This window comes from Mus caroli, chromosome 13 (assembly GCF_900094665.2).
Source record: "Mus caroli chromosome 13, CAROLI_EIJ_v1.1, whole genome shotgun sequence".
Lineage (NCBI taxonomy): Eukaryota > Metazoa > Chordata > Mammalia > Rodentia > Muridae > Mus > Mus caroli.
The window spans coordinates 44,705,339-44,732,997 of record NC_034582.1 but is presented as its reverse complement, the minus strand read 5'-3'; the positions used below and the strand labels follow the sequence as shown (position 1 = coordinate 44,732,997).

Sequence of the window (27,659 nt, the reverse complement as noted above, 5' to 3'; positions counted from 1 at the left end):
AAACATGTTTACCTGGAAATCTAAACTAAGTAGCTTTGCTTGGTGTCATTTAAGTCTCCCGATGAAAGTGAAACAAAACCAGAACTTTCTTTAAAAACAAAGAAGAGAAGGGAATGTTGAAAAGTGTTAGCTGACTTCTTAGTAAAATCTAAAAGAACTGCTTCCCTTGGGATAAATGCCTTTCAGTTCTTTGTGTGGAAAATCAGCCAAAGAAGTAACTAGGGAAAATGGTTTCCAAGGGAAAAAAATTTTTTTTAATCACAGGAAAAGTGGAAAACATCAGCGGGAGTTGGGCGGGGTGGGGGTGGGGGGCCATTTCCTTTGCAGACTGAAAAGGCATTAAAAAAAAAATCTGTGACTTTCATAGGCTATTTACATAAAATATTGCACGAATATTGATGTTCACAGAAGCCAACAAACTACTGGAGATTTGTCAGGGTTATAGGGGTGGTAGTCTCATCACCTATAACCTGTATGCATCTCCAATCCTGTTTACATTGGTTTAAATTTGTCTGTATTAAGGAAACAAAAACAAGTTACATATTAATACCATTAGATTATGTAATTTCAGCAGCTGGGTGGTAGTACACGCCTATAATCACAGCACTTGGGAGGTAGAAGCACTGGGAGTTTTAAGATCATTCTGGGCTACATAAGGACTTAGATCTTGCATAGGCTACATAAGACCCTGTCTACAAAAAATTATTGATTTCATACATATGAAATACATGTATCTCTATCTCTAGCTGACCTGGAACTCATTATGTAAAACCAGGCTGTACTTGAACTCACAGAGGATCTGCCTGACTCTCTCTCCCAGTGCTAGGATTAGAAGTATGCAACATTACACCTAGGTTTTGTGTGTGTGTGTGTGTGTGTGTGTGTGTGTGTGTGTGTGTGTGTACATTTAATGTATAAGGGAGCAGCAAGCTGCCTCATTACTGGTTATTCTAGAAAATTAGTTGTGTGCTTTGGCCTCCTGTTTCTTTATCTCCCCATAAGAAAGTTAGGAATGCACCCAGCAGCACTGCTGGGTGCTTGAGTTACTCTGTGGAAGAACCAGGTGAGATGACAGCCAACTACTATCAAGACACATAGACTTGACACTTAGTAATAATAAAGACGAAGACTTAGCATACTTGCAGATGATGATAAATCACAAGTGACTTATGTGGTGAATGATACTTGCCTCTACATATCAAATTTTGAAACAAGAAAATTGTGAATAAATGCCTTTACATTTTTGAAAAGAATTTATTTTTTCAATCAAAAAGTCATTACAAAAAGAAAAAGAAAGCAATTCAACTGACTAATCGAACAAAAAAAAAAGCACTAGATTAGAAGTTCATAGACTACAAAATGCTAGTGGTTGGTGAAAGGCAGGTAGCAGTTTTCAACATCAATAATGGTCAAGAAATATTCATTAAAATGTATACTATCATTCCTAGTGTGAAACAAACAAAGCATGGAGGTAGAGTGTGAACGTTATTATTATTCTCAAAAATAATTCCAAATAATTCTGACATACTTAGCAATCATCAGTCACAGCCTGATTTGGAACATGCTGTTTTGTTGGAGGGAAACTGTGTTCGTGGCATTCTGTGTGTGGCAAACAGAAATGGTTCTGTTGAGGACAGCTAGCTAATAAGGAGCAGTACTGTCTGCCCACAAGTTACCTCAAGAAACCGATTATAGGAACACCTTTTTGTACAGAGATGTGCCTTCAGGGTAGTACTGTGAAGCACTCTAACTATGGACTTCATTTAAAAAATGTAACCCAATTGTATATTTAGAACAATGGATTACAAAGCTCTAAAATAATCCTATTAAGATTGGCATGTGAAGTTGTCTCAGATATACCAAGAGGAAAAAGGAAATATATTCAAAACAATATATGCATTATCTTTTGGGGTGTGTGTGTGTGTAATTGTAATTTGGCATCTTTCCAAAGTGCAGATTAGGAGGGATAAACAAAAACTGTTAATAATATTTATCTCTGGGTGATGAAATTACAGAGACAATTTCTCTAAGTAATTCATCATTTTCACAGTGTTTTGTACTTTTTTATAACTAGATGAGGAAAGAATAACTGTAAAAGATTATAAGCAAAAAACTTACTTTTAACAGAGATTGTGTGTGTGTGTGTGTGTTACCTGCATGTATGTTATTTACCATGTGCATTCAGTGCCCAGAGAAGCCAGAAGAGGACATCATATCCCCTAGAACTGTAGTTACAGACAGTTGTAAGCCACTCTTAAGAGTGCTAGGAAATAGAACCCTGGTCCTCTGCAAGAACAGCTCGTGCTCTTAATGACTGAGACATCTTTGTGGATCCTTTCACAAAAGTAACTCCTTAGTGGGATAAAGGGGTAATAGTAACTATCACTGTGAGATAAACATGGTTGGAAAACAATTAAGATTCCTGAGGTCACAGCTTTACAAGTTCTGTGGTTGAATGGATGAGCTCTTTTTCAGAAACGATTTTAACCACACTAGTACATGGAAAATGGTAGTTACAGTTTTTCCTTCTCTCTTATTCTTTTGGGTATAATTATATCCTAAAACTTGGCTACCATAGTGCTCTGAGGAGTATAGTATTTGCACCAAAGACCAATAGTACCAAAGAATTTGCAAAGACTGAGCAGCACCCATGCTAGGAGGGAGCCTTTAGACCTTTCTTTGACTTAGACTGCTCATTGTTTATTGTCAACACAACCTGCAGTCACCTGGAAATAGTGGACCTTGATTGAAGAATTGGTATTGTAAGATTGGTCTGTGGGCACGTCTTTAGGGAATTGTCTTTGATTGGTGACTACTGTGAGGGGGCGCAGCCGACTGTGGGTACTGCCATCCCTGGGTGGGTGATCCTGGACTGTATAAGAAAGCTTGCTAGAAAGCAAGTCAGTAAGTAGTTTTTCTACATGGTTTCTACCTCTGCTCATGCTAGAATTCCTGTCCTGATTCTCTCAGTGGTGGATTATATCCTAGACATTCAGTGAAATAAACCTCCCTCCCTAAGTTACTTTTGATCTTAATGTTTATAACAGCAACAGAAAGCAAAATAGAACAGAAATTAGTACCAGAAGAGGGGTGCTGGTATGATAGGCCTGGCCATGTTATTTGGAGGGGGTGCAGGGTGAAAATTGAAAAGATTTTGGAACTGAAATCTAGAAAAGCTATTAAGTGCTGAGAGCTTAATGAGCTGTTCTTGGGAGCTTGAAAGACAGTGCAGAGAGAAATGCTGACAATGGAGGCTCGTTGTGAAGTTTCAGAGGAAAGAAAAGAATCTTTTAGGGATGTTCATATGATACAGTTCAAGAATCTGTGGTTACTGTTTAACTAGAGCTGAAATTTTGATTAACAAGAAATGAATACTCCTGAAGTGTAAAGCCTTCTGTGCTTTACTAGGCAACAGATTGCCGGTTAGCTGAGGCTGAAACGTAGCTATGGTTTATAAGAGAAAAGCACCATCGAGGTTAAAGCTTCTGGAAAGTGTTTCCTTAGGGTCAAAATACACAATCCATGATCCAGTGGGAAGCCAAGACTCTACACCAAACATTGCAGCATAATTTGGCAAATAATGTTTAAGGGTTTCGCACATGATACTGGTTTTGAAAGTAAGTCTGGCATGAAAGGGTCATGGAGAGAAGCTGAAGCTTGACGCTGGATGGCAGGGTCACTGGAGTCCCCAAAGGGAGACCAAAAGAGAAAGGCCAATGGTGAAAGCACATTCTCAGTTTTGCAGTGAAGATTCCAGAAAATTGGGGATGCCAGGGCTGTGAGATCTACCAAGGACAGCAGCATGTGTAGAATGGAGCTGTTCTGGGCCTACAAGATAAGCTATGTGTGCTGTGGGATAGCAAAGCTAGAGAAGGAAGTGGATGTACCCAAACCCTTTGCAGCCAGAACATCATGAGTGACTCCCAGATGTCTGACAGAGAGCTACAGGATTTAGTCTACATTGATAGACTTTGGTTTTCCTCATGTGTAATTATTTTTATTCCCTAATTCTTGGAGTAAGGAAGTTTGTCTTTTTTCCAGAAGCCCACAGTTAAAGTTAAGAGTGAGACTTTTCAAGTTGTACATTATTTTATATTATAGTATTAATATCAGATCTTGATGACAAACAAAAGATAAGGATTAAGGTGATGTGTTTGGGTACAAGTTGACAGGGAGTGGAGTCTACTTGTTAGATTCAGCTATCAACTTGATAAAGCCCAGAGTTATTGGAGGAAGTCCTGAATATATTGTCCTGTAGAAGTGTCTTTATGGCATTTTCTGTTGTTGTTGTTGCTGTGTTTCTAGAGGAAACCCTTATTAACTTAGAAGGTGAACATGGTATATTGTTTACTGACAGGAAGGAAATTACAAATCTTGATGCTTTGTAGATATATGAGTAGATATGAAGGCTGGTATATCTAAAAATAACCAAAACTTTATTGAGAACTTTATAGATTGTTATTTTATTCATAATTACTTCTTATACTTTCTGAATATTTATTTATATTTCTACTCAGAAAAATACGGCTATTTGTTTTACACACACACAATAAAACAAAACAGAAAGAGCTCCTTAAATAATAACCGGGTTCTCATCCTAACTTTTCCACCAATCCCTTTAACTCCTAACTTAATATTTTTATAGTACTATTTGATAACAAGGCAGCATACTCTATATTTTCTCCCTCTCAACTCCTCCCTTTTCCCCTCCTACTCTCACATTCTGGTTTTCATCATATCCTTTCCCTTCCTTCCTTCCTTCCTTCTTTCCTTCCTTCCTTCCTAATTAACTACATCATTTTTCTCCATTCCTTTTCCTTCCTCCAATTGCTTCATGCCCCTGCCTTCAAATTCCTGGCAACCTCTTCTATGTTATTGTTCGTGTGTGTGTGTGTGTGTGTGTGCATGCAAGCGTGCATGTGTGTGCAGTTGTGCAGTATGAGTGTGCAGGTGTATGTGTGTGAGATCTGATTCTCAACATTCTTTAATCACCTATAATTATTTGTGTACTGTGGAGACCACATTGGCTTTCTGGAGGTTTCCCTCATCCACATTAGAATGTCTATTGGTGTTGTCCTTCTTCAGATTGTATTTGGGCAAACATATTTGTAGAGAAATTTTAATCTAGCAACAAGGCTGCTCTGGCAAGGGATCACATCCAAAGACCTTCTTTGTCTCTGTGATCTGACTGGAATGACACACCTTTAATCCTTCTGGTAGAATACAGACATGCTCTTAGTACACACCTTTAATCACAGACAATGCAGGAGAACTTAATTTGTAGAAGGAAGCAGCCATATTTGAAAGTGGCATCTAATTGAGGGGCAGACAAAGTAACAAATCAGAGAAATATTTGATAAAATGAGCAGAGAACAGATAGCCCAACTCTCAGAAGAACAGACAAGAACAAGAGGCACAGAGTGAGGAGTGAATGGCCGTTCAGTAAGTGCAGTTCAGCTGTGGTCAGTCAATGCTGTGCAGTTCAGCTGAGTTCAGTTCAGTGCAGTTCTATGCAGTTCTGTCAGTGGAATTCAGAGGCAGTTTTACCAAGCACAGCAGTTCAGTGAGAAGCTGAGAGGAGTTTGGATCAGTCAGCTTGGAAAGGAGTTTTGAACCAGAACAGCGTAGTTGAACCAGCCAGCCAGAGTTTAGCAAGAACTAAAAAGGATGAGCTTAAGTAAGCCTCCAAGACAACAATTATATCCAGCAAATAAAAATTGCTTTTATGCATGTTGGTGAGATGTTGGGGGTGTAACCTCTGACATTTTAAGAGACACAATCTGACAGCAAACTCCTGGTTCTTTGAATATTAAAGTTTTCCTGTCCCTTCTTCCACCAAGACCCCAGAACCTTGGGTGTAGGAATTGTATTGTACTACTACAAGCCTGTACTCCACAACTCTGCATTTTGATTAGTTGTAATTTTCTATAATGACTTCCGTCTATTGAAGAGAGAAGGAAACTCCCCTCTGCACATGTGAGGAGGACACATATCTATGAGAATAAGGACAAATATTTAGAATGTAGTTAGGTTTTGCAGGGTTAGTAAGGTGGCAGTTGTGGATTCTCCTTCTATGTTCACAGCTTTACTAGTCCTAAAATAGTTGGCTAGATTCCCTGGACCAAATAGAGTCCTCTCTTCTTGAGCATCTCTTAGGTCCAATTAGACTGCTGTTGGTGACTACTAAAGTATGTGTGCCATGACTGCATGCACTTTCAGGGATGTCATTGCTAATCATTGTGGCTCCTAGGTGTCATAGCTGGGTAGGACTACTGGTTGCTTCCCTCCTTTGGAAAGTTGCATAGCTCCTTCTAGAACCATGAAAGTTTCATCTCCAAGGAAAAGGCTTTCAGACCAGTTCCAGGTCACAGGCTCTGGGTAGACTCTGGGTTCAAACTGCATTGTATCTTCAGCAATGGGGACTTCCCTTCTACCTTTTGGGGGCAACAAATAGCAGTAATAGAATAGAAACCTGTAATGTTTTAGGACTCTTGGATGACCCTGACCAACAGCTCATACCTGTGTTGGGATTTTTGTTAGATGATCTGTTACTCTTGCAAACAACATTGTCAGCCCAGATGGGAATTTATTGAGAGGGAATTTATATTTATAGCAACTTATATATATTATAGTATCTTAGGAAGTTAATAATATTATTACTTAAGACTTTTCCACGCATTCTTAATGTTATTTTACCGTCTTCTGAATTTATTTCCCTCCTCCCAAATGATCCCTTTTTGCTTTCCTGATTTCTGCAGTTATTCAAAGTCACATATGTACTCATCTTGAGATTGGGAGTTAGAAATCTTGATGAGAGAGAACATGCAATATGTGTCTTTCTGAATCTGGGCTACTTCACTCAGTATGATCTTTTCTAAGTCCATCCATTTAGGGATGACAAATTCAGCAGTATGGCATCATACAGAATCAACTTACACAATCAATAGTTTTTCTATGCAACAATAACAAGCATCCAAAGAGATATTTACAAAAGCCTCAAAGAAAATAAAATATCTAGGAGTAAGCCTAACTGGGGAGGGGTGAAGGATGTTTACAATGAAAACTTTTAATCTCTAAAGAAAGGTAAAGGCATCCCATGCTCATGGATTGGTGGGATTAGTATTGTAAAGATGACCATTTTGTGGACACTTTGCCCCTTCTTAGAATTGGGAACAAAACACCCATGGAAGGAGTTACAGAGACAAAGTTTGGAGCTGAGACNAAAGGATGGACCATCTAGATAGAGACTGCCATATCCAGGGATCCATCCCATAATCAGCTTCCAAACGCTGACACCAGTGCATACACTAGCAAGATTTTGCTGAAATGACCCAGATATAGCTGTCTCTTGTGAGACTATGCTGGGGCCTAGCAAACACAGAAGTAGTTGCTCACAGTCAGCTATTGGATGAATCACAGGGCCTCCAATGGAAGAGCTAGAGAAAATACCCAAGGAGCTAAAGGGATCTGCAACCCTATAGGTGGAACAACAATATGAACTAACCAATACCCCCCGGAGCTTGTGTCTCTAACTGCACATGTATCAGAAGATGGCCTAGTGAGCCATCAGTGGAAAGAGAGGCCCATTGGTCGTGCAAACTTTATATGCCTCAGTACAGGGGAACGCCAGGACCAAGAAGTGGGAGTGGGGGGAAAGGTATGGGGGACTTTTGGGATAGCACTGGAAATGTAAATGAAGAAAATACCTAATATAAATAAATAAATAAATAAATAAATAAATAAGACCATTTCACTAAAAGCCATTTACAAAGTCAATGCAATGCAAATCAAACTCTGCATCTTCTTCACAAAAACAGAAAAAGTATCCTAAAGCTCATGTGCTCAGATCCACTCTTAGCTTCATTACTTGTTCTCCTTCATGTTTATTAAACAGAAACAAGAAGCCTAGGGAGACCGCCAGTCAGTAAAGTATGTGCTTTGCCAGATCCCTAAACACCCCCCCACACACACACACATTCACACACAAAAGAACAACAAAGGAAACTACGTTTGCTGCTTGTAGTTTAATTTCCTTCCTTTTTAGCCATATTAGGCCCTTTTCTTTTTTCTTTTCTTTTCTTACTTTTTTCTTGCTAGAAGAGTACATTTACAGTAAAAGTATAATTTATGTTGTGCAACATTTTAAATTTTCTACATTTATTCATTCATTCATTCATTCATTTATTTTGGTTTTCTGAGACAAGGTCTTATACAGCCAGACTGACTTCAGACTCACTGTTACCAAAGCTTAGGAACATAGACACACCCCACTTTTAAAGAAACCCAGCCAGGCATAGTGGTGTACCCTTTAATCGCAGCACTCCGGAGGCAGAAGCAGACAGATCTCTGTGAGTTTGTGGCCAGACTGGTCTATGTAGTAAGTCTGAGGACAGTCAAAGCTACAAAGAGAGACTGTATCTGGAAAATAAATAGATAAAGTACCTGAGAATACACATTTTCTGTAAGCTCACTGGCAGAATCAGGTACTTGCCTGATCCTTGTCAAAGCACAGGACAGATGGAGACCCAGATGGGAGCAACAAAAGGAACAACATATGCAAGAACCTCCTGGACACTAGCCTGCTCTTTCCTAAGCAGTGAACACATGACTTCAATAAATTCTAAGCCATGTTATATACATTATTGTTCTCCGTTTTGAAATGGAACAAAACTAAGGTGTCACAGAAGCAAACTGAGGAAACTGAATGAGGTTAAACTACTTAATGCGGTTAAATGACAACAGCCTCAAGCTATTCTGATTCATGTTTCTTACAACATTCAAGGCCGTATCACCCATCAGGGTTTCCTTCCTGAGCAGCTATTGGAGGGCATGTGAACAGGCAGCCGCTCTTATCATTACTGGGTCTCCATATCACAGAACTTCTTAAATGCTAATGAAAGCCCACTTCTCACTGCCAGGACAGAGATGTGACGACAGCTGCAGTCAGGACCTGAGTCAAACCTAAGCCCAGCTACATACTAAATCTAGATGAGCTGCATGTGCTTTCTGGCACTCAGATGACTGATCTTTGATGCAGGACCATCAGAGACTTCTTAGGTTGTTTCTCTCAGGATTTATAGGGTGTGGTGTTCTTGCCTTGGAAAACAGGCAGCTCAAAGCATTCAGAATTGTTATTTTCCCTGTAATTTTCCTCCTGTAATCCTGAAACCCATGCTTAGTGAGGCCTGGTGAGAGAGTTCCACATATGGTAGTTTGAGCATTGTTGGGAATGGGGATTCTTTTCCACTGATACACTGTCTGAAGGAGATGGCTATAAACCAGGGTGAGCACAATATTTACAAAGGTATGTAATGAAAAAGGAAGACTTTGGCAACTAATGTAACCGCATCACTCCCGGGGAGGATAAAGAGACGTTCACTTGAGATTTAATAAATCAAACATAGTGTGTTTGTCCACAGCTTCATTTTTTCCCATTACTGCTGGGTGATGTCATCATCTTCATTTCCCCTAGAATCTCTTTGTGTCCAGGGAAAGAAAAGACTAATGTTAACTGAAGTTATTATCATGTAACCTTCTTTTATGGTCAATTTTAGTTTAGTTAATTTTGCCACCTGTGTAGATTTATCTGTGTCTGTCTGTGTTTCTGTATGTTGTCTGTATGAGGGTTTGTGCACATGAGTGAAGCAGAGGCCAGAGGCATCAGATCCCTGGAGCTAAAGTCAGAAGCAGTTGTATGCACCTGATGTGGAAGCTGAGAATCAAACTTGGGTCCTCTGCAAGAGCAATATGAGCTTTTAATCTCCAAGCCATCTATCTCTTCAGTCCTTACTTATATTTTCCTTTTCTCCTTGGTGTTAGTGGTCAAATCCATTGCCTTATGTATGTTAAGCAAAAGTAGTACCAATAAACTATTCCTCTTACTCTAGGAGGTTTTCAATTAGTTTCTCAAATTAAGTTCTGGATTTTCTTTTTCCAGCACTAGAGATCAAACCCTATGCCTTCCTCTTGCAAGACAAGTCCAAAAGCCATGTGTTTTTAAATAAAACTCCTAGTGCCAGTATGGCATACCTCCTTATGCATTATTGGTCAGGCAGAACCCAGAGGTCCTCAAAACAATCTAGGCTCGTGCCGAAACTCTTAGTTGCTCACCAGAACCAGAGGGTAAGACCCTGTTGTTGAAGACGAGACATTTTGTTGCCAAGACCAAATCAAGCTGAAAAGGAACTGGAGGCATCCTTCCCTAAACTACTTTTCATAGTGCTGGAAAGTGCTGTGCAGACCTAGAGGAGAAAAAGCATTAATTTGTCTTACCCATGTGTGAACCCCAGGCAGGATGTGCCCTCTAGTGTAACAATGCCATGACTATTACGGGGGTAACTGTACTGGCTGGTTTTGTGTGTCAACTTGATACAGGCTGGAGTTATCACAGAGAAAGGAGCTTCAGTTGGAGAAGTGCCTCCATGAGATCTAGCTGTGGGCATTTTCTCAATTAGTGACCAAGCGGGGAGGGCTTCTTGTGAGTGGTACCATCTCTGGGCTGGTAGTCTCAGGCTCTATAAGAAAGCCAGCTGAGCAAGCCAGGGGAAGCAAGCCAGCAAGAATCATCCCTCCATGGCCTCTGCATTAGCTCCTGCTTCCTGACCTGCTTGCATTCCAGTCCTGACTTCCTTGGTGATGAACAGCAGTACGGAAGTGTAAGCCGAATAAACCCTTTCCTCCCCAACTTGCTTCTTGGTCATGATGTTTTGTCCAGGAATAGAAACCCTGACTAAGACAGTAACCAACCACTTTATGATTGGATTTAAGGCCTACTCCACAGAAGGAATTCATGCCCGGTACTATAAACTTGGTCAACTCCCACATCTGCAGAGATCAGAGGAAACCTGCTACTATTGTTAAATGGTCACAGCATCAGAATACCTTCTAAATGGTAATGTTTATGCTTATAGATTGGTGCTGCTTTAAGCTTTAGTCAGAGGAGCTTCTGTTTGTAGTGGGTAGCAGTTAATACAGGCACTGTACTGAGAATAAGTGCCTATTTAATATGCACCCTTTAACAAGACATTTACATCACCCACCTGCCAAAGCTCAGGGAACATTGGAAAAGATGAATGCAAAAATCTAAAAAAATTTCCAAATCATACAAACTAAAATTTAGTATTGCTGAGAAGTATATCTAAAACAATGATCACAGCACTACTGAGATAGTATTAAAATTGTAGTACTTCACAATCCACTGCTCACCTGTACCTGCATTTCTCTGCTGAAGTAAAGAGTTTTAACATCACTATTCACAGAGCAAAATCTATCTTGTTCAAAGCAAATAAGTGGAGCTGAGGCTTATCACCAAAACCTGTAACAATGCAAAGTCTCTACAGTTCTTGGTAAGTTAATATATCTAGTAAAGTGTTAGGGCAATGACTGCCTCTAACAACTCAATTATGTTAGGATTTAGCCCAACAAGAGAGTTCATCCTTAGGATGCCCAGCATCCTTGATTCAGTCCCCAGAACCTCAAAACAAACCCCAGTGTCTGTAGTTGTCAGAGAGTGACAGTGTTGAACAATATTCAACCCAGATTATTCTCCTTCAAAAATTCCATTCTTCAGGTGTTCAGTGTCCTTGCTCTGCTGTGTCTTAATTGCGTAATATATTTTGCTTCCTCTTCACCATCATCCCCCTCCTCCTCCTGCTGTTGTTGTGGGGTGGGGATGCTGGTGGTGCTGGTGATGGATAAGGACAAGGACAATGACAATGACAACCACACGATTATGGGAATAGAGATTCAAATACAAGAGGAAAACAGCAGAATCATATGTCAGGCTTTGGAGATAACATTGAAACTTAAGTGCTGTACCCAAAAGTTGCAGGGGAAGAAGGGAACTGGATCTGCCTTTTTTAAATGGCCACAGTGATCCTACTATGCTTTTTGAAGCAAATGGAAGGAGCCAATCTAGAAGCAGAGCACCACTAAAAATCTTGTGACAGTCAGGCAGTGATGGTGCATACCTTTAGTCACAGCACTTGGGAGGCAGACAGAGGCAGATGGATCTCTTGAGTTCAAGGCCAGCCTGGTTTACAGAATAAGTTCTAGGACAGCCAGGGCTATCTAGAGAGACCCTGTCTCAAAACACCAAAAAAAAAAAAAAAAAAAAATTATCTTATCCAAGAAAGATTTCTTTACCAAGATTGGGGAGTTGAGTATATAAACTTAGTAAAATGTAAGATTTACTCAGGAATATGAAGCTTAGCTCTTGGGCATACTCCAACTACATTGCAGGATAGTTATTTCCTAAGGCAACCTCGGGCTACCACAGTAAGTTGTGCAGATCGTGTGATGGCTAGGAATAAAGCCACAGAGTTGAATGAAATCCTAGACTGCTGTGAATAATAAAGCAGAGAGGCAACGTTTATTACAAATTAGGGGAACAAAGGATTTTAAAACTTTACAAACTAAGCAGTTTCATGCATTGTTGACAGAAATGTAAAATGATAGACTTTATTTAAGTCACTTTATCAGGCTACTAAATGCTGATCCATTCTGCTTCTAGGGAGCTATCCTACAGACAGTTATGCACAGATAGACATCAATCTCTTATGTGGATATTTGTTGTAAAGTATTAAGAACTCAAAAGTACACGTAACCCAGGTGATGGTTGAAATTGTTACCCTCTAGAATGTGTTAGAGGAACCACAGAGTAAGAAAAGAAGCTGGGGCTGGAGAGATGGCTCAGTAGTTAAGAGCACTGACTATACTTCCAGAGGTCCTGAGTTCAATTCCCAGCAACCATATGGTGGCTCACAGCCATCACATGACCTCTTCGGGTGTATCTGAAGACAGCAACAGTGTACTCATATGAATAAAATAAATAAATCTTAAAATAAAAACAAAAACAAGAAAAGAAGCACCAGGAATGGTCTTCGCATTTAGATAACAGCTATACTGACAGAATCTGTCTGATGCAACTGTTTTGGAATTTTGGAGTCTACTAAGGACTTCCAATGTCCCAGAGGAAGGCTAGGGTAGTAAATTGTGGTTAATTTGGTCCATTTCAGCTCTTAGCACAGTAGCTGCTACCCAGTCCCAAACCTAGCTCCATCTCAGATATCTGTAACATGTCCCTGGGATAAACCAGTGTTCTACTGTATATATCTGGGGTTTGTTATCTGACTGCTGCTTCTGATCATAGAGGTTCAGAGGCAGGATCCATTGCCTATCTTAGGGTTTCTATTGTTGCAGTGAAACACCATGACCAAAAAGCAAGTTGGGAAGGAAAGGGTGTATTCAGCTTACACTTCCTCACTGTAGTTCATCATTGAAGGAAGCCAGAACAGGAACTCAAAACCGGTCAGAAACCTGGAAGGCAGGAGCTGATACAGACACTGTGAAGCAGTGCTGCTTACTGGCTTGCTCCCCATGGTTTACTCAGCCTGCTTTCTTATAGAAGTATTACCTACAGTGGGCTGGAGCCTTCCCCTTCAATCACTAAATAAAGTTAACATAAAACTCTCTAGCACAATGCCCCTCCCTACCATTTGCAAGCCCTTTCTTTTCCTGCTGAAGCCATACTCATATGCTCCTTTTTGTTGTTGTTCTTCATGTGAGAGCTAAAGACTAAAGACTGGGCCATTAACAAGTTACTGCAGACACTAGGGAGATGGTTCAGTGTCTGATGTGCTTACTATGCAAGAATGAGGACGTAAGTTCAAATTCCCAGCACCAGTGTAAAAGAGCAGTGCGCATCTGTAACTCCAGCATTGGGGACTAGGAGGGAATGGAGAATCGCTAGAGTTCGCTGGCCAGCCAGTCTAGCTAAAGTAGTGAGCTCTGTGTTCAGTGAGAACCTAATCTCAAAAGAAAAGATGGAGAATGATAAAGACAGCTGGAGTTGGCCTCTGATCTACACAAGCATACACAGCTGCAAGCTCATCTGTACACAGATGTGGACATATACCATACACAGCATATATGTATTTATCCACAAATAATTTTTTCAAATAAATCTAACTGCAATTATAAGCAGGGTTAAGAAAAATAAATGAAAGAGAAAAATATCCATGGTACACTTATGCATAGAAGGAATATTATAATGAAATCCCTTACATTCTGTATAGTCACTGTATGATAATTTTTAAGTAACCCAATATATAGGAAAAGTAGAAACTGACAGCACATGTTCCAAGAAAGGTGCTAGCTAGTGCTGAGTATAACTGAAAAGACATTAAGTTTGCACTTCAGACTGATCTTTGGCACAATGAGAAAATAAATAAGAAAAATAAAGCATTTTTTAAATTGTAATTAACCCTAGAGGAAGGGAGAAGTGCTGATTTCTATCCTTAGCAAACACAGTATTAAGGGTCTTGAAGGATACTACAAAGCAGGCCAACCTGCAGCATAGAAGTCACAGGAGAGAAAAAAGAAGCAGAAGGAGTATTTGAAGACATAATAACTAAAACCTCCCCAAAATTTATGCACATAAATATAAACATGCCTTGGGCTACGTAGCCAGTTCCATGTAAAAGACAGTAAAAAAATGTCAAATTTCTTGGAAAAAAGACTTTGGACAACTATGAAGGATGTTCAAGTAATTGAAGTAAGATGTGAGAGAGGGCAAGCTCTTAGACGTAACATAGAAAGTAGACGAGAGCCAGCCTGGCTACACAGTGAGACCCCATCTCAAAAGTGCAAGTATGCAAAAGCTCTAGAACTTGACCACAGTCGAACAACAAGTAAAATGGATACTAATTGTTTATCCCTAGTCTTTATAGAAAAATTAACTATTTCCTTCCCATTCCAAACCCATCCTTGTTGCTAAGAGAATTGGCTCCAATTCTCTTTGTTCAAAAATAGCAGAAACTATCTTCCAATAAGCCCAAGGAGTACATTAAGAGGGCACAGCAGAGGAATACTGAAAAAGAACTGCAGAAACTCTTTAGGGTCTGGGAATGGGAATGGGAGCCTTTCACGTCTACATGGTCTGCAGATTCTCAATCCCACTTTCTTTAGGGTCTTGTGTTGTCTTATCCCTACACTCTCTGTAACATTGTTTCATTCTCTTTCACAAATGCTGTCTTCTGCAGAACAGCTTTTGCTGTGTTGGCAGATAGATACTGCTGAGTAGTTGGTGATACTGGGTTTTATGAAGTTAACTATAAATTCAGCAAAAGACTGTCCGGGTAAACTGTTGCCTTTGTGATGAAGGGGAAAGTTGGAATATGCTTCACTGTTCAACCTAGAACCAGCTTTACTCCTATTAGCCTGTCACTGTGGGGACTTGATTATTCTCTCTTTACCTGGTACATTTATTTATGTCAGTGTCTTAGGTAGGGTTCTATGACTGTAAAAAGATAGTATGACCAAGGCAACTGTTATAAAGGCAAACATTTAATTGGGGCTGGCTTACAGGTTTAGAGATTCAGTCCATTATCATCAAGCCAGGAAGCATGTCAGTATGCAGGTAGACATGGGGCTGAAGAATGAGCAGAGAATTTTGCATCTTGATCTGACTGCAGCCAGGAGAAACTGACTGCACTGGGCCAAGCTGCAAAGCCCACCCCCACAGTGATGCACTTCCTCCAACAAGACCACACCTCCTAATAGTGCCACTTCCCATGATGCTGAGCATATTCAAACCACCACAACCAGTATCTGGAACTGATTACAAGGACCTTCTACCGTTTTAAGTTCTCTAGCATGAGAATTTGGCTTTAATTATATGCAAGTGTTTTTGTTTTTTATTTTGTTGACACAGGGTTTCTGTATAGCTCTGGCTACCCTGGAACTCAGATATCTGCCTGCCTCTCCCTCCCAAGTGCTGAAATTGAAGTGTGTACCACCAATCCAGCTATATACAAGCTTTAAAGAGCAGAGTTTGATTTTATTCATGGCAGTCTTTTTTTTCTTTCTTTCTAAAATTATAGAGAGGTGCTTTTTCTTTCTTTTCTTTGGAGGGTAGTTTAAAAGCATTAGTTATAGCATATTTACTCTGTTTTCATTAGTTAATAGTTGGTTTTGCATTTAAACTGACTAATTTCAAGCAGGCTTTAGTGAAACAAACAATATTTTCACTATGAAATCACCAGCATATGAGCTGCAGGAGCTGTGCCATCATCTGTTTATGATGGTATGCCATTTGGTGTCTATAATTCAGAACAGAAGTGAATTTAAATGTTTACTTGCTGAAAATAGCTTCTTTCCTCCAGGAGAGGAGCATTAGCAATGGCTGAGCACTAAGCTGTGACCAGAAGCTGTCCTGCACCTGGTGCCTTCTTACTTCGTCATCTTGACCCCCTCACAAGCCCTGTGATGGTTTCATGCTGGGTGAGATGTGAATCAGAGACTGAGCACATCATTGTAGCTGCTTCTACTTCAAACTGTCTCAGGACCTATGCTTGCCCCCCACCACCACCAGAATCAGCCCCACCCACTTTATGAGGTGCCATTCAGATGTTTACCATCTGTGTTGATTTTATTTTGTCTGAGCAAGGCCCTGGTAGCATGTAACCTGTACCCATGGGCACACACAGAGGCCAGAGGAAGCTGGCCCTCCTCTATCACTCTCTGCCATAATCCTTTGAAACAAAGTCTTTCCCTAAGTCTAGAGATGATGATTTTTGGGTCCGCTGGCCACAGTGAGACCCCTGTCTCTTCCCCACATGGCAATGGAGTTAGAGGCACTGGAGAGACAATAGCCAACTGTCAGGTGGAAACACACCACACTCAGGTCTGCATGCATGTAAGCCTTGGCTACTTATGCCCTTCACTACTGAGCCACCTCTCTAGCCCTCTCCTCATGTTCTTTATCAATTTAACTAAACTCCTTTCAACTTGATTTCCTTTAGCCTTTTCATTTGTAAGTCAATTACATTCATGAATTTCACAATTTTAACAAAAATTCCATAGGAAAAAATGGCACCACCAGAAAGGAACATACAAAAGAACTTTTTATTACTTGAAAAAATAAGCCTCTATTAAGTGAAAACTATGAACAATCTGGATAAAGTTACAAATAAAAAGTTGTCAAAGTGAATTATAATAAACAGAAAATCTTTAGGAAAGTGATATTTTCTTTTTACAAAATTAGAGGAACAAATTGATATCTGTATATATTTTTTTAAATATTTATTTATTATACGTAATTACACTGTAGCTGTCTTCAGACACTCCAGAAGAGGGCATCAGATTTCATCATGGGTGTTTGTGAGCCACCATGTGGTTGCTGGGATTTGAACTCAGGACCTTTGGAAGAGCAGTCGGCACTCTTAACCACTGAGCCATCCCACCATCCCCAGATACCTGTATATTTTTAAAAGGTCATTGAAATTTTAAAAATTAAGACAGAAATTAGTCACACAGCAGGCTAAATATAATTAAAGAAGAAAAGTGGAAGACAAACTTGAGAAAACCCTAATCACAACCACAACCAAAGGAAACCTCTGACACTCTCCCTACAGCTGTAGGCAGACTGCACGTCTAAGGTCCATGAAGTGTAACATCGATCTTTGTATCTAGCTTCTTTTACTTAGAATTGTGTCTGGGGTTTGTCCATGTTATAGTGGGTATGAGCACTTTGTTCCTTTTTATTGACCAGTGGAACTCTGTCTTTACCTGTCTAAAGCACTCACCAGTTTAGGCAAACTGGATTATTTGAAATTGTCTGACATGAATAAATCTACCATGAACATTCTTGTATACAGATACACTTTGATTTCTCATACTTAGGTCCCTAGGAGTGGAATTGCTGAGTTGTATGACAAACTCATATTTATTGCATATGAAAGTCACAAGCCATTGTGCTGTCACAGAAAATGGCAGAGTAGGCTCCCCCCCCCCCCGATCACTTTCTCTACTGAAGTCACCATAAGCTGCCAAATTTGACAGATTAAACCATGCCGAACCCTGGGGTCAAATCTGATATTTGCAGCTGCCTAGGAGTGCTGGGTGAAGAGAGAGCCACTGAATTTCAGAGGAAAACATAGAGACGTTCTCTCCTGCCTGCATGTCTTCTTCCCCATGCTCTTGATGGCAGTCCATGTCCTTGATGCAGCTTGATGGAGTTAGAAAACATATATGAACCTCTTTCCAGAGCTATGTGGTATATTCTGACCTGCTTTGATGGGTCCCCAAAGGAGTAGTGCAGAACCTGACTGTCCCACTAACACCCCTTGGTTGTCGCAGCTTTCTGAGATATATGATCTCATATACTCCGAAGCCTTCAGGGGCAAGGGATAGTTGACAAGGCATACATCAGATACACCCCCCAAAAGAAAAAAAATCCCGGAAGGAGGAAGGAAGACGAGGTAGAAAAAATGGTTGGGAGAGCCACTGCTTATACAAAGGAAAAGTGTGCCATGCATGCCCAGAACTGATGCCTGCTGAAGAGAGACTACAACAGGAACCAGGCCTATCCCTCTAAGGTGAATGAAGAGCTATGGGCTGTCTTAGCACCAAAAAAAGTGCCTACCTCAATGCCAAGCTCCAAAGGCCATAGGAATCTAACAGCACTCTATAGAGACTTCAGTGGTCACACACAAACAGACTACAGTCATAGCACATCAGGCTAGGGGTTGCTAAACATATATATATAAAAAGCTCAGTTGACCTTTAGCACAGGAAGAACTTGATTCCCAGAACCACCACACTCCAGTATTTGAAAAAAACAGCTGGTTCTCCTTCCCCGTCTGTCCACACCATGTGAACAAACTACCTCCCACGCCCAGTTCTGTGGATACAGCCATATCAGTTGCTATGCCTTTCCCCACTTTGGAACCAAATAAGCCTTTCCTCATTAAAATGAAATGTAGCTTAGTTTTTAGCAACAGCAATGTATGTATATATATATATATGTATACATATTTGGAGGTGTGTATTAGAAACAGGAAAGAGAAATAGAGTAGGGAAAAGTGAGACTATCAATAAGAATGTTATTTTTTAAAGCATATAAATGAAAAATATTATTTCCAAACAATGTAATATTTTTCAGGTATAAAAAGAAATGAAGTATTAAAGAGTCTAGAAAGCTTTGCTGAAGAAGCTAGACACTAAGAGCTATGTATTGTATGATCCTTCTTCTACGAATTATGTAAGATAGATAAATTCGTAGAAATATTGAAATGAAGAGGCTGGATGTAATGGCACAAACCTTTAATCCCAACCCTAGGGACACAGAATGAGGTGTGTCTCTTTGCGTTCAAGACTAGCCTGTCTACATAGCACATTCCAGGAAAGCCAGGGCTACATAGTGAGACCTTGTCTCAACCCCTACATCCACATTGCAAAAGAAAAAACATGAAGAGTTGATGGCCGCTGGGGCTTTCAGAGGGAGAGCTGAAATGAGCTGATTGGTGAGTGCATCTTTCATTCTGGAGTAACAAACATGCTTTGGGAATAGGAATGTTGGGTGGTTGAACAGCATTTAGGATGTCCTGAGTATTGGCTAATTACCACTTTAGTAGTTAACTTTATGCTATATGAATTTTATGGTTATTAAGCCAGGCAGCGGTGGACACATGTCTTTAGTCCCAGCATTCAGGAGGCAGACTCTGGTGAATCTCTGTGAGTTTGAGGCCATCCTGGTCCATAGAGTAAAAGTACAATGACAGCCAAAGCTACACAGAGAAACTGTGAATGAAATGAATGAATGAATGAATGAATGAATGAAAAGAAAGAAGACATTTTTTTTCTTTTACCTACTCTTTTTAACTCAGCTAATTTGTTTCCACACACACATATATATATATATATTAGATTCAGCTTATAATTTTTTATTAGGTATTTTCCTACTTTACATTTCCAGTGCTATCCCAAAAGTCCCCCATACCCACCCCCCCAATCCCCTACCCACCCACTCCCCCTTTTTGGCCCTGGCGTTCCCCTGTACTGGGGCATATAAGGTTTGCAAGTCCAAAGGGCCTCTCTTTCCAGTGATGGCAAACTAGGCCATCTTTTGATACATATGCAGCTAGAGACAAGAGCTCCGGGGTACTGGTTAATTCATAATGTTGTTCCACCTATAGGGTTGCAGTTCCCTTTAGCTCCTTGGGTATTTTCTCTAGCTCCTCCATTGGGGGCTGTGTGACCCATCCAATAGCTGACTGTGAGCATCCACTTCTGTGTTTGCTAGGCCCCGGCATAGTCTCACAAGAGACAGCTATATCTGGGTCCCTACAGCAAAATCTTGCTAGTGTATGCAATGGTGTCAGCGTTTGGAAGCTGATTATGGGATGGATCCCTGGATATGGCAATCACTAGATGGTCCATCCTTTCGTCACAGTTCCAAATTTTGTCCCTGTAACTCCTTCCATGGGTGTTTTGTTCCCATTTCTAGGAAGGGGCAAAGATGTGCCAACTGGTAAGAAGGACACATGCTCCACTATGTTCTAGCAGCCTTATTTATAAGAGCCAGAAGCTGGAAAGAACCCAGATGCCCCTCAACAGAGGAATGGATACAGAAAATGTGGTACATTTACACAATGGAGTACTACTCAGCTATTAAAAAGAATGAATTTATGAAATTCCTAGGCAAATGGATGGACCTGGAGGGCATCATCATGAGTGAGGTTACCCAATCACAAAGGAACTCTCACAATATGTACTCACTGATAAGTGGATATTAGCCCAGAAACTTAGGATACACAAGATATAAGATACAATTTGCTAAACGCATGAAACTCAAGAAGAATGAAGACCAAAGAAGACATTTTTTAAAGGAAGAAAATTAAAACAACAGGTAGCTGTATGTCAAAAAAAAAAACAAAAAAACCTCCTTCCTCTTCATGTCCCAAGCCCCAAAACATAGGCTTGGGAAAAGCCTAAGAGAGGATTGTTACTAAGTCCAGCACCAACAACAACTCAGTCAGTCTTCCCAGTCCAAGATTCAGATGATGGAATAACATTGTCTCTGAAGAGGGGCACAGGGCAAGTGAGAAATAAAATAGATAAAGCAAATGGTAACTCACATTAAAGAGGAGGGTGAAGAGCCATCCTACCCTGGAATAAGTGCCAGGGTGTGACTCAGATTTAGTGATACACCCCACTGCAGATAGCACATTCCAACTGTGAAGCCATGGAAAATGGCCCTGTATGCAGCTATGAGTAAATGAAATGCCTTACCTTCCTGTGAAAATGTAAAGAAATTATTTTCACTCTGTTTACTATATGAATGTATCATTTCAGAATGCATAGTATGCTTTAAAAAGGGTAAAAGGAAACTTGTAAATGGTTTTACAAAATAGCCCACGTTGTGTACATTCTCCCCTCATGTTGCTGTCTGCCCTTCTATCTGGTATCCTGATAGGTCTAAGTACTTAGACTTGTAAAGGCTTCAGATTAAGTGTCACATAGACCTCATTTTTTTTTATTTCTGACAGTTTATGATATCTCAGATTGAATGCCTATCTTAGCTGCTTTGTTTTATTGCATCTTGTTATAATCCAAATTGAAAAGGACCTGATGGCTACACATTGAGTCCCAGCACTCAGGAGCCAGAAGCCACTGGATCTCTGAGCTACAGGACAGCTGTGGCTACAAAATGAGATTCTGTCTCAAGAAAGAGAGAAAAACAAAAAAGAACTACACTACACATTCAGATTTTTTTAAAGCTTTTCAGGTTTCTATTCTGTCTTATTTGGGCTTTCTAAGAGTCTTGCTCACTCTACAGCTCTAGCTGTCCTGGAATTCACTGTGTAGAACAGTCTTGCAGTGATCCTCCATCTTAGCCTCCCAGGTACTAGAATTACAGGCATGTGCCACCATGTCTGGGTGGCTACTAGCTTTTAATTGTGGGGTATTGATAAGTTTTAAATAGTATATTTAATCTGATAAACACAAACCATCTGGTATCACCACCCCAACTCCTGCTCCCGCCTCTGCATTCCCAACAAGTGAGCAGATTCTTTCTCTACGATGTGCAAGCCAGCTCCTCAGGAGTCCTTGCTGTGCTTGAGCCCTGCACTGCCGTAATTAGGTAAATGATTTCTCATGGCCATCTGTTAACATACACGCTATGAGAACATCATTAGCTCACTCTGTAGGGCAGAAAAGACCCAAATACCCCTGGGAGAACTTCAGGTAGTGACTGGGCATTCTGAGGAGGTATGTAACGACTTGTTCTAAAGTCTTGTTTTCAGGCTCCAACTTTAGTTTCTCCACTGTGTATTTTCCTGTATGGTAAAAAGCAGTAAAATATGTCTACTCAGTATTCAGAACTTGTAAATAAGGAGTCTTCTCCCTGTTACAAATATGTAAACAAACATTGTGTTAAAAATGTTTGATTTTTAAAAACATTATAGGTTCCCAATTTATTTGCAACTTTATAAACTTTATATAAAAAATTAAACTTTATAAAAACTTTATATAAACTTTATAACTTTATTTAAAAAATTAAAATCGGTCTTTAAGGGGAAAAAAAAAATCCAGCAGCTTGACTGTCTTGGCACACACTCTCCTGTTTCCATTCCTGCTGCTGGCCAGGGCTGCATAAACAGTGGTTGTTATGCAAGCCTCCTGGCCTCCAGGGCCCTTATCCTGCCCAGCCCTCAAATACAGCATCTGTGTGTTTCCAAATACAGCTAAGTACTCTACAGTCCTTTTCAATTTCTTTGGTCAGCCTTGACTTCTGGAAATTTCTGCGTTACTACAAGTTTATTTAACCCTACATTCTAACTGAATTATTTTTAATATATTATTTCCTTTTAATTGACCCAAGCTGAATTATTTAATGGAGAAAGGTTTCAAAAGACAAATAGAAGCTAAAAAATATTTAAAACAAATGTCTACAACTAAAATCTTTATGTAACAAGGATGTCTAAGCTGTAGCTCTTTCCCATTTATGTCCAAATGCAATGCAACTTGAGTTGCACCAGAGCATGTGACCATAACTCAGGATAAGGAATACTATAACTCATGTATAAAACTTACTGAACATGCCCACCTGTGTTAATCACAGCGCAGATGGCATGCTGCCTGCTCCTATAGCACAGTGTCCCAGACCCTCAGTACCTTGAAAGGCTGACAAGGAACAGCAGCTGTGAAGAACAAGAAGTTCTTGGCTCACATCACAAGCATGTTGTTATAAATTCCTTTACTCATTGTCTGCTTTTCTCATCAAGAAGTCATACATGCTGTCTTTTGTCTTTTTACTTTTGGTAAAATAAGACAAAGAAAGGGGCATATGTCATAAATACAGTTTAATAATTCTTCACAAAAAGAGTTTGTATTATAACCACCAACCAAATCAGGAAGTGGAACCGTCTCCAGAAACCCTGTCCTCTTCCCAGTCCTTGCTTCTAGACAAGTACTCTGCTGCCTGGTGGAGAGCCCAGCCTACCGTAGACCTTCATGGGTACAACAGGTTGTGGGAGTGATGTGTACATGATCACAAATCTTTCATGGCATCACTGTAAGGAATCCACAAAGGATCTACCATCTTATTCCTAGGTCCGCTCAGTTCCAGCTGTAATAAATAGTATTGCTATGAGTGTGTGAGGATGGGTACAGTTTGGATTTGGAATTAATGGTTCATGGGATAGATAACTGTTGGCTTGAGTATATATTGTCTGATAGTTTCCCAAAGTCACTGTCAGTTTACTCAAGTGGTTTCTTCGTTTGTGTTTTTTAGTAAGACTTTTTCAGATCAACATAGATGGTAGACAATTGGTTTATATTAGCTTATGTAGAAAAGGAATTTGATGGGTTCCCTGTAGCTCATGGTAGAGCTAAAGCTGTAGAGATGATACCTGGTCACTGAGGACGGAGCACCCCTCCTACCAGTCACTTAGTACCTATGTCATCTCCCTATGCCAACTTTTCAGTTTCAGAGGCCGGCAGTCTGAACTCTGTTGCCTGCAGGGCAAGGGCTACCTGTAAGGTATAATGCACAGGTAAGCTGGGCCCCAAGAACAGGTGGGGAAGATCTCTATCTGAAAAAAAGAAAGCTGGCAAAGCCTTCTGTGACACACACACACACACACACACACACACACATCAGATGTTCTGCTACATCATTGCAAATTAATTTGTCCAGAATTCTGCAGTATTTTACTCAGGGTGCCTTACGAAATCAACTCCATTTTAGAACATGCAAGGATTTTTTTAATTCCCCTTCATTTCTTGTAATCCAAGAGTTATTTCATTGCAATATGAATGGTAATAAAAATGTTTTATAGAGCAATGGAAAGCAGAGATGAAAGAGTAAACTGGACCCTTTGTCACTATTCTCCAACATGTCCTCATGGACTCCTAGTAGTGAAAATGAAGAGATCTGAACACAGTAAGGACTTGTTATAATGTTGACACTGATTTTAACAACAGTCATCTGTACTAATGTAAGATATTACCAGTAAGGTTTTATGCACAAGCCATGCACAGTCTTCATAATTCTTCTATTATGTCAAACTTCTGGAAAAATGTATATAAAAAAAAAAAAAAAACAGTAGAGAACAGCCCTGGAAGGAACTCAGGAGGTCCCTGGAGCTTCTATGGCGGTCTCTCCCTTTCGTCTCCTGCACTCAACTTGGCAGCTAAGCTGGATCACAGGGGCCCAGCTCAGGCTGCTGTTTCCATCCTGGCTCTGGGACACTAAAACATCAGTGCATGTATGTGAGCCATGATTTTCTTATTTTAAAAATAGGCATAATTTTACATCTCTACCTTATTCCATGATTTGTTAGACAAAAGCTCTTTGACACTAGAGCTGCTGTACACAAAGTAAGCGCCTCCTACCCTGTCCCTAACTCTGTGATCACAGGTACCCTCCTATCTGGCTTCCTTTCTCCCAGGAATCCTTGGTTCTTTTTGTCTTAACCATCAGCTCTTAAGGTAATACAAAATGTAATGAAGGCAGAGGCAAGTAGAGGGGAAGGAACCAGTAAACTATCGGAGGCCAGGAAGCAGGGCAGATGGCATCTGCTTAAGACCAGGGAAAGCCTGGAAGAAGGTTACTGTCCTCTGGGATGAGAGGTAGAAGCAGGACAGATGGAAGTTCAAGGTCACTGTAAGAGACAGAAACGAGATCCCTGCCCCATCTCCCCAGCATGATGGTCTGCCTGTGTGGGAAAGCTATAAAAAGACAAGAGGTTTCTAGTCTCTGAACCCAGAGTGGATTTTCTTTATAACTTTCTTCTGCATAGATAATTGGGTTTTTAATAAAAAAGTAAAGCATAAGGAGTACCTTTACTAGATCTAGGCTCTTTTTTATTTTTATTATGTGTGTGAATATTTTGCTGTATTTATGTGCCTGGTGCCTGCAGAGGTCAGAAGAATGTGCTGGATCCCCTAGAACTATAACTATAGATCACTGTGAGCCACCATATAGATGCTAGGAATCAAACCTGTGTCCTCTGCAAGGGCAACAAGAACTTTCAACCAGCAAGCCAACTCTTCAGCCCCCAGGCTTTTTTTTTTTTTTTTTAAGAGTGTTTGTGTGTGTCTTAGGGTTTCCATTTGCTGTGAAGAGACACTATGACCAAGGCAACTCCTATAAAGAACGGCATTTAATTGGGGCTGGCTTATAGATCCTGATGTTCAGACCATTGTTATTATGGCATGAAGCATGGTAGTGTCCAGGCAGGCATGGCACTGGAGGAGCTGAGAGTTCAACATCTTATTTCAAAGGCAAACAGGAGAAGATTGGCTTCCTAGCAGCTAGGAGGAGAGCCTCAATGCCCACCCACACAGTGACACACTTCCTCCAACAAGGCCACATCTACTCCAACAAGCCCCTGCCTCCTAATACTGCCACTCCCTGGGACAAGCTTATTCAAACTACTATATTCCATTTACTGGCCTCCATAGGCTTGTTCCAACATATGAGTCTATGGGGGCCATACCTAAACATAGCATAATGCAAAATACATTTAGTCTAACTTGAAAAGTCCCATGGTCTATAACAGTCTCAACAATGTTAAAAGTCTAAAATTCAAAGTCTCTTCTGAGATCCATTCAATCACTTAACTGAATTCCACTATAAAATCAAAATCAAAAAGCTGATCACATACCTCCAACATCACAGGCTATACATTATCATGCCAAAACATCATAGTGAGGAAATATTAGACCAAAGCAAAACCAAAAACCAGGAGGGCAAGCCTTAAACTCTGCATCTGCATGTCTAATGTCCAACTCCTTTCAGCTTTGTTGACTGCAGCACAATTCTTTCTCTTGGGCTGGTTCCACTCCCTGCTGGCAGCTTTCCTCAGCAGGTATCCCATGGCTCCAGCATCTCTAACTTGTTGAGATCTTCAAGGTAACTTCAACCTCACATCTTCTTGTTCCAGCGTCTGGGATCCACACATGATCTTCTGGGCTTCTCAAAAAAGCCTGGGTCACTTCTCCAGCTCTGCCCTCTGAAGCACTCTAGGCTCTGGTTGACGCCACTGCGCTGCAGTTCTTGATGACCATCCCATGGTACTGGTATCTCCAGTCCCCTGGAGTCTTTCACTGCAACTAGGCTTCACCAATAGCCTCTCATAGGCTCTCTTCATGGTGCCAAGCCTCAGTTTCTTTGCATGATTCCTTAAGTCCTGGGCCATCAGCTACAGCTGAGGCTGCACCTTCACCAATGACCGTCCCTGGCCTCTCACAGTACCAAGCCTCAGCTGCTATCCATGACCCTTCCATGCCCTCAAAGCTAGTACCACCTGGATGACTCTTACACATTTCCAAGTCCAGATGCAGCATGAGGTAAAACCTTGGCTAACTCTGGAACACAGCTTCTTTCTGCTCTCAGAAAACACTTCCCAGATTTCACCTCAGTGATGCTGGTCTCTTTTTAATCACTGCTAATTTCTTAGTTCCAGCTAACCAGCATCAATTGTCCCAATAGTCCATTCCATTTTTTACTCTAAAGCTAGAGCTACATGGCCAAAACTGTTGAGTTCTGCTGCTTGCTGGAGCTGAAACATGGCCCCTGTTTTATTACATTATCACCAGCTTTATGTTTTCCAACTCCTTTAGTACCCACCAAAGCTTGTCTGTCCTGGAACTTGCTCTGTTGATTGATCTTGAACTCAGAGATCTGCTTGTCTCTGGAACTAAAGGTTGTATACCACCTTGCCTAAGCTTTTCAGGGCCACTAAGCCTCAAGATCCAGAACAAAAGCCTGTATCTTTCATTTCTAGATTGTAGTTGGCTCCGGATTAAAAGTCCAAGCGAAAACAATAACCAATAATAATAACAACGCCTGTTATGATATAACTACCTTTTGTTTAATGGCTTTGCCCAGTAGAATCTTGCCACAAAGTCACCATTCCCTTAATCTGTTTATCTCCTTGAACACAGGATTCTGATCAGTTTTATTTCCTAGGGACCCTTTATTACTTGAACCAAACATTTTATATTTTCCTTTCTTAGCTTGCTATACTTGTTCAAAATGTTCTTCATAAGACTTAACCAGAGAATAAAATTTCTGTTGGGCTTTTTTGAGACTTCCTTTGTCAATGTAATTAATATAAATCTCTTTACCTTAGCCTCAAATAGACTGTTTGGACAAGGGCAAAAAAACAGCCACATTCTTCACCAAAATATCACAAGAACAGTATGTTACTGAAATTCTTCTCCACTGAAACATCTTGGGCCAGGGCTACATAGTTCAAATCGCCCTCAGCACCAATCAATGTCTTCCACATCCCTACTAGGATGCTCCATTAGACACCATTTAAAGCACTCCACTGCTTCCCAAATCTAAAATCCCAGAATCTACA

General features: G+C 40.4%; 2 protein-coding genes across 3 annotated transcripts in view; one reads left to right on the top strand and one right to left on the bottom strand.

The window, feature by feature from the left end:
• Positions 1-228, bottom strand: part of Ecm2 (extracellular matrix protein 2) — a 29,312-nt gene extending 29,084 nt beyond the window's left edge. Inside the window, exon 1 of one of the 2 annotated variants that reach the window (XM_021179809.1) lies at positions 13-228. The gene's annotated coding sequence lies outside the window, so the exon portion shown is untranslated. The remainder of the gene's footprint in view (positions 1-12) is intronic. The other variant, XM_029468184.1, reaches the window with a different exon arrangement.
• Cenpp (centromere protein P) overlaps positions 1-27,659 on the top strand; it is a 177,131-nt gene that overhangs the window by 138,442 nt on the left and 11,030 nt on the right. The window lies entirely within an intron of this gene.